Source organism: Rattus norvegicus, chromosome 4 (genome assembly GCF_036323735.1).
Source record: "Rattus norvegicus strain BN/NHsdMcwi chromosome 4, GRCr8, whole genome shotgun sequence".
Lineage (NCBI taxonomy): Eukaryota > Metazoa > Chordata > Mammalia > Rodentia > Muridae > Rattus > Rattus norvegicus.
In genome coordinates this window covers 103,848,487-103,856,634 of record NC_086022.1, presented here as the reverse complement: position 1 = coordinate 103,856,634, position 8,148 = coordinate 103,848,487, and the positions used below count along the sequence as shown (strand labels likewise).

General features: G+C 41.5%; 1 pseudogene; it reads left to right on the top strand.

The window, feature by feature from the left end:
• Window positions 1-2,296: 2,296 nt before the first annotated feature.
• Window positions 2,297-2,776, top strand: LOC134486887 (ARL14 effector protein-like; annotated as a pseudogene).
• Window positions 2,777-8,148: the final 5,372 nt, after the last annotated feature.

Here is an 8,148-nt window from a genome sequence, read left to right as displayed (position 1 = left end):
CTCAGTACAGGCAGAAACCTGAAGTATCCTGACCCTGACTGCTTCTATGTCCCTGTGCCCAGATGGTACAAGGCACACTAGGTGGGTTCCTTTTGGGTCAGGAATGTGGGCAGACTTAGGTTTCTCCTCTGAGCTCTGAGGATTGTCTGCACTTCTGAGAGTCCAGTTCTTTTCCCCAAGGGATTTGCGTGCAGAAAGCTGTGGGACCAGTTAAGTTCAGTTCTGGTGCAGGCAGAAACAAGAAGGTTCCTGCTGCTTATTGCTCCTATATTTCTATATCCAGAGGTCACTAGTTAGGTTCCTCTTGGGCCAGAAATGTGAGCAGTATTGCCTGTCTCTCCTGAGCTCTCAGGATTGTCTACACTTCTGAGAGTCCAGCTCCCTCCAAATTCTTCAAATAGACGATCTTTAAATTTCAACAATGACCTCATTTTTCTGTATTGAATTTCTGACGTTACTCTTGAATAACTATTACCTAATTATAAAATGCATTAGTGTCTCAGTTCTTTTTAAAATAACAAAAGTACTTAGAGTAATCTTGATGAGTTGTGTCATATAAAAGTACATGCATTAGACAGCAATGTATACTTCAAGTTGCCACTGAATAAGTAGAGAGTGAAACAGAAGCACATTCACCTGCCTAAATCTCATGGTCTCCAGGTACTTGGGATGTGGACAGAACACACAGGTCGCAGTAGAGCCTCAGTTGTCATTTACCTACCAACTTTGCTCCTTATCTTCTGTTCTTGCTAAAAGAGTCAATTGTACGACATATACTCATAATACATCATGTTGTGTTTCATAATAGCAATTTCTTTCAAGATTTTGATATATAAACCACATTTATACCCTACACACAATGCATTTTTATGTTATCTTGGCACAATTTAGAATCATCTGAGTGTGGGGAATGTTAAGTGAAGAAATATCTCGGGCTGGAGACATGGCTCAGTGGTTAAGAGAGGTCTTGAGATCAATTTCCAGCAACCTTATAGTGACTCATGGCCATCTCTAATGGGATTCAATGCCCTTTTTGTTGTTTCTGATGACATTAATAGTGTACTCATATAAATTAAAAATTAAAACTTATTAAAGAAACAACTGTCCAATATCTCGCGACTCTGGGCAAACCTGCAGAGAATTTTCTTAATTCCCTTTTTATGGGGGAGGATCCAGCCCATTGTTGATAGGGACAGGCTTTGGTATTGGACCTGAATTCTACAACAAAGCACACTGAGCAAGCCATCAGAGGGAAGCCAATAAGCAGCACCTCCATGGCTTCTGGTCAGCTCCCACCTTTGGGTTCTTGCTCTGTTTCAGCTCCTGCTCTGACTTCCCTCAGCGATGTTATCTGTTAGTATAAGAAGAATATGTTCTTCGTTGGTCATGATATTTCATCATTGCAATAGTAGTCCTAACTAAGATACATCTTTCTCTCTGTTCCATAGTTTTCCCCTAAATTTTCTTCCCTTTCCTAGTTTCCCTTATACACACTACAATTGTGTTTATATTTATATGATTATGCTTAAAATCCAAGATTTATAAATGAGATGGTATATGTAATAGTTTTGTTTCTAAGTCATTTGTCCATCCCATGATTCTTCCTCATGGGTCACATATCACTCTGAACTCTCCTTGTCTACTCTCAAATGTGGCAATCCAGAAATCTCATACCATACTAAAGAAGTATGCTTTTGTGATGATAGTCTCTACCTCAACGGCTTTTATGTCATAATTGTGAGTAAATTTAATATTTATTAGTGGGAAATCCAAAGTCCGATGTAAACATTATGCTAATAAATACTGTATGTATTCCTTAAAAACAAACTGACCAATTGGTTTTGAAGCCCATGGATACAGGAGCACATGATAGTATTATATAAAACATATACCTGTTCATGTTTTGTGTATATCATCTTGCAAGTATAATATACCATCATGGATTATACCTTTTTATTAACTACTTTTCTATTGGTGTGATATACACCATGAGCAAAGCTATTTATTAAGAGAGGATACATTTGGACTTTCAGAGGGTTAAAATCCTGGAAAGCAGAAAGAAGGCAGCTGGTGGAGGACTTGGTAGCTAGAGCAGAAGCTCAGGGCTCACATCTCAATCTGAAGTAATGCATGCAGCATGAATTTATGTATGTATCTATTTATGTATGCATGCATGTTTGTATACATGTGTGCAATGTGTGTGCAGTTTTTTAAAAGAGAAGCAAGTACTTTTAAACACTAAGTGGAGTCTCCAGCCCTAAACCTTTCTTTTTAAAATATTTATGACACATAGTAAATGTGTTTCTTCAGTGATACTTGTGAGAGTACCATTGCTGCTGTCTTCTTATGCTCAAGGAAAGCTAGTTCTGGAGTTTATCCTGTTAGGTTGGCAAGGCTGGCTGGTGACCAGCAGCAACCGATCGAACGACAGCTAAAGTGATTAACAGTTCAGAACCATAGACTTCACGTGGCAGATTTTAACCTTGAGACAAGGCAGCCTGAAAAGAAAGCACTGATGTTGAAGATGAATGGATATTTTTCTGTGAAGTACAAGGCAATGAATAAGTATGACAAAAACACCAGGCTGCTGTGTAACGATGTGGACCTGTGTGACAGTCTAGAGAAGAACTGCCTGGGATGCTTCTACCCAGGTCCCAAGTGCAACTCCAACAAGTATGGGCCAGAGTGCCAGTGCAACTTGTGCTGGGTCAATGATGCCATCATCATAGAGTCTGGTGAGGTCATCAGCACCCTGCCATTTTTTGTTCCTGATTAGGAGATATACCTATATTCTCTCTCTCTCTCTCTCTCTCTCTCTCTCTCTCTCTCTCTCTCTCTGTGTGTGTGTGTGTGATGCGTGAGTGCATGTGTGCTTGTTTGTTTTGAGATTTTGAGAAAGGGTCTATTCTGTAGCTCAGGCTGGCATTTAACTTATGACAATTGTCCTGCCTTAGCTTCACAAGTTGTATTAATTTCTGTATATTGCATCATGCTTGGCTTCTGTTTCTTACACATACACACACAAACATACATGTATTCATAAATGTATGTATGACTATATATAAATAAATTATATATATATATATATATATTTTGTCAAACTTCTTTCTCCTGGACAAGTGTTAGTGTTTAGGCAAAATATTCTCTCAAGCTACAGATGGATGTAGAATGGACGGTAATTGTGTAGACCCTCTCAGGTTCCTCAGCTTGTGACCAAAGGCTGCAAGAGTGGATGCTCATTTCTCATTAGCAGAACTCTCTGTCTTGAGGTCACCACTCCTTTCACAGGGTGTCTGGTTGAGACCACCATAATTTTAAGATTTGCACAACTCTGCATCTGAAAGCTGTTACCAAATGTATGTCTTTCTTTGAATGTTATATATTCCTAAGTAAACCAAACTTGTACATTTGTAATGTACATCTTTAGTCTTTTTTTTATTGTTTATATTTTGATGTTAAACTTAAATTTAGTGATGATAATATTTTTACTACTAAGCATTTATATTTTACAAAATTATATATTAGTTGACTGAATTGAGAAGCAAAGACTAAAAGCTAGTGATTAACACATTTCCTTACAAGATCTGTATTTCACGACTTAAAAAAAAGTTAGCCTTAAATGATATTCTGTGGCTTGCATGATGGCTAGTTGGATGTATGGTTGAACAGCTGTCTGAAAGCATAATGTGGTTGTCTTTGTGATGATATAATGTAGCAGGTGTCTGGAAACTCTCTCTCTCTCTCTCTCTCTCTCTCTCTCTCTCTCTCTCTGTGTGTGTGTGTGTGTGTGTGTGTGTGTGTGTGTGTGTGTGTGTGTGTGTGAAAGAGAGTTCTTGTACATCAGTGCACATGCCTGCAGAGGCCAGAGATGTTGGCTTCTTTGCAGCTTGTGTTACTGGCTTTATGAACCACTTGAACCAAACCCAGGTCCTTTGCAAGAGCAGTAAGTGCTTTAAATGTCTGAACCATCTCTCTAACACCAAACGTATTAATTTTCCCCATCTTAAGTTAGAGTTTCTCTTATGTTCATTATCCGGAAGGTTCTCAAATCCTCAGCCAATAACTTAAGCTGGATACTGTGACTCAATTTACATTTGAAAGAAATTCCCAGATGATGCTGATGTCACAGGCCTGGGTGCCATGTTTAAAAAGCACTTCTCTAAGTTACATTAGATGTGTAATGAAGGGAAGTGTTTAAACACTGGGACTTAGTAACTTAGTACTATTTTTTTTTGTTTGAAATTCTTTTTTTTTTATTAACTTGAGTATTTCTTTTTTTTTTTATTAACTTGAGTATTTCTTATATACATTTCGAGTGTTATTCCCTTTCCCGGTTTCCGGGCAAACATCCCCCTCCCCCTCCCCTTCCTTATGGGTGTTCCCCTCCCAACCCTCCCCCCATTGCCGCCCTCCCCCCAACAGTCTAGTTCACTGGGGGTTCGTCTTAGCAGGACCCAGGGCTTCCCCTTCCACTGGTGCTCTTACTAGGATATTCATTGCTACCTATGAGGTCAGAGTCCAGGGTCAGTCCATGTATAGTCTTTAGGTATTGGTTTAGTCCCTGGAAGCTCTGGTTGCTTGGCATTGTTGTACATATGGGGTCTCGAGCCCCTTGAAGCTCTTCCAGTTCTTTCTCTGATTCCTTCAATGGGGGTTCTATTCTCAGTTCAATGTTTTGCTGCTGGCATTCGCCTCTGTATTTGCTGTATTCTGGCTGTGTCTCTCAGGAGAGATCTACATCCGGCTCCTGTCGGACTGCACTTCTTTGCTTCATCCATCTTGTCTAATTGGGTGGCTGTATATGTATGGGCCAAATGTGGGACAGGCTCTGAATGGGTGTTCCTTCAGTCTCTGTTTTAATCTTTGCCTCTCTCTTCCCTGCCAAGGGTATTCTTGTTCCCCTTTTAAAGAAGGCGTGAAACATTCACATTTTTCTTTTTTTTTATTAACTTGAGTATTTCTTATATACATTTCGAGTGTTATTCCCTTTCCCGGTATCCGGGCAAACATCCCCCTCCCCCTCCCCTTCCTTATGGGTGTTCCCCTCCCAACCCTCCCCCCATTGCCGCCCTCCCCCCACCAGTCTAGTTCACTGGGGGTTCAGTCTTAGTAGGACCCAGGGCTTCCCCTTCCACTGATGCTCTTATTAGGATATTCATTGCTACCTATGAGGTCAGAGTCCAGGGTCAGTCCATGTATAGTCTTTAGGTAGTGGCTTAGTCCCTGGAAGCTCTGGTTGCTTGGCATTGTTGTACATATGGGGTCTCGAGTCCCTTCAAGCTCTTCCAGTTCTTTCTCTGATTCCTTCAACGGGGGTTCTATTCTCAGTTCAGTTTGCTGCTGGCATTCGCCTCTGTATTTGCTGTATTCTGGCAGTGTCTCTCAGGAGAGATCTACATCCGGCTCCTGTCGGTCTGCACTTCTTTGCTTCATCAATCTTGTCTAATTGGGTGGCTGTATATGTATGGGCCACATGTGGGGCAGGCTTGAATGGGTGTTCCTTCAGTTTCTGTTTTAATCTTTGCCTCTCTCTTCCCTGCCAAGGGTATTCTTGTTTCCCTTTTAAAGAAGGCGTGAAACATTCACATTTTGATCATCCGTCTTGAGTTTCATTTGTTCTAGGCATCTAGGATAATTCAAGCATTTGGGCTAATAGCCACTTATCAATGAGTGCATACCATGTATGTCTTTCTGTGATTGGGTTAGCTCACTCAGGATGATATTTTCCAGTTCCAACCATTTGCCTACGAATTTCATAAAGCCGTTGTTTTTGATAGCTGAGTAATATTCCATTGTGTAGATGTACCACATTATCTGTATCCATTCCTCTGTTGAAGGGCATCTGGGTTCTTTCCAGCTTCTGGCTATTATAAAAGAGGCTGCGATGAACATAGTGGAGCACGTGTCTTTTTTGGTGCATCTTTTGGGTATATGCCCAAGAGAGGTATAGCTGGATCCTCAGGCAGTTCAATGTCCAATTTTCTGAGGAACCTCCAGACTGATTTCCAGAATGGTTGTACCAGTCTGCAATCCCACCAACGATGGAGGAGTGTTCCTCTTTCTCCACATCCTCGCCAGCATCTGCTGTCACCTGAGTTTTTGATCTTAGCCATTCTCACTGGTGTGAGGTGAAATCTCAGGGTTGTTTTGATTTGCATTTCCCTTATGACTAAAGATGTTGAACATTTCTTTAGGTGTTTCTCAGCCATTCGGCATTCCTCAGCTGTGAATTCTTTGTTTAGCTCTGAACCCCAGTTTTTTTTTTTTTTTTTTTTTTTATTAACTTGAGTATTTCTTATATACATTTCGAGTGTTATTCCCTTTCCCGGTTTCCGGGCAAACATCCCCCTCCCCCCTCCCCTTCCCCATGGGTGTTCCCCTCCCAACCCTCCCACCATTGCCGCCCTCCCCCCATAGACTAGTTCACTGGGGGTTCAGTCTTAGCAGGACCCAGGGCTTCCCCTTCCACTGGTGCTCTTACTAGGATATTCATTGCTACCTATGAGGTCAGAGTCCAGGGTCAGTCCATGTGTAGTCTTTAGGTAGTGGCTTAGTCCCTGGAAGCTCTGGTTGCTTGGCACTGTTGTTCATAAGGGGTCTCAAGCCCCCTCAAGCTCTTCCAGTTCCCTCTCTGATTCCCTCAACGGGGGTCCCATTCTCAGTTCAGTGGTTTGCTGCTGGCATTCGCCTCTGTGTTTGCTGTATTCTGGCTGTGTCTCTCAGGAGCGATCTACATCCGGCTCCTGTCGGTCTGGACTTCTTTGCTTCATCCATCTTGTCTAATTGGGTGGCTGTATATGTATGGGCCAAATGTGGGACAGGCTCTGAATGGGTGTTCCTTCAGTCTCTGCCTCAATCTTTGCCTCTCCCTTCCCTGCCAAGGGTATTCTTTTTCCTCATTTAAAGAAGGAGTGAAGCATTCACATTTTGATCATCCGTCTTGAGTTTCGTTTGTTCTACGGATCTAGGGTAATTCAAGCATTTGGGCTAATAGCCACTTATCAATGAGTGCATACCATGTATGTCTTTCTGTGATTGGGTTAGCTCACTCAGGATGATATTTTCCAGTTCCAACCATTTGCCTACGAATTTCATAAACTCGTTGTTTTTGATAGCTGAGTAATATTCCATTGTGTAGATGTACCACATTTTCTGTATCCATTCCTCTGTTGAAGGGCATCTGGGTTCTTTCCAGCTTCTGGCTATTATAAATAAGGCTGCGATGAACATAGTGGAGCACGTGTCTCTTTTGTATGTTGAGGCATCTTTTGGGTATATGCCCAAGAGAGGTATAGCTGGATCCTCAGGCAGTTCAATGTCCAATTTTCTGAGGAACCTCCAGACTGATTTCCAGAATGGTTGTACCAGTCTGCAATCCCACCAACGATGGAGGAGTGTTCCTCTTTCTCCACATCCTCGCCAGCATCTGCTGTCACCTGAGTTTTTGATCTTAGCCATTCTCACTGGTGTGAGGTGAAATCTCAGGGTTGTTTTGATTTGCATTTCCCTTATGACTAAAGATGTTGAACATTTCTTTAGGTGTTTCTCAGCCATTCGGCATTCCTCAGCTGTGAATTCTTTGTTTAGCTCTGAACCCCAGTTTTTAATAGGGTTATTTGTCTCCCTGCGGTCTAACTTCTTGAGTTCTTTGTATATTTTGGATATAAGGCCTCTATCTGTTGTAGGATTGGTAAAGACCTTTTCCCAATCTGTTGGTTGCCGTTTTGTCCTAACCACAGTGTCCTTTGCCTTACAGAAGCTTTGCAGTTTTATGATATCCCATTTGTTGATTCTTGATCTTAGAGCATAAGCCATTGGTGTTTTGTTCAGGAAATTTTTTCCAGTGCCCATGTGTTCCAGATTCTTCCCTAGTTTTTCTTCTATTAGTTTGGGTGTGTCTGGTTTGATGTGGAGGTCCTTGATCCACTTGGAATTAAGCTTTGTACAGGGTGATAAGCATGGATCGATCTGCATTCTTCTACATATTGACCTCAAGTTGAACCAGCACCATTTGCTGAAAATGCTATCTTTTTTCCATTGGATGGTTTTGGCTCCTTTGTCAAAAATCAAGTGACCATAGGTTTGTGGGTTCATTTCTGGGTCTTCAATTCTATTCCATTGGTCTATCTGTCTGTCTCTTTACCAATA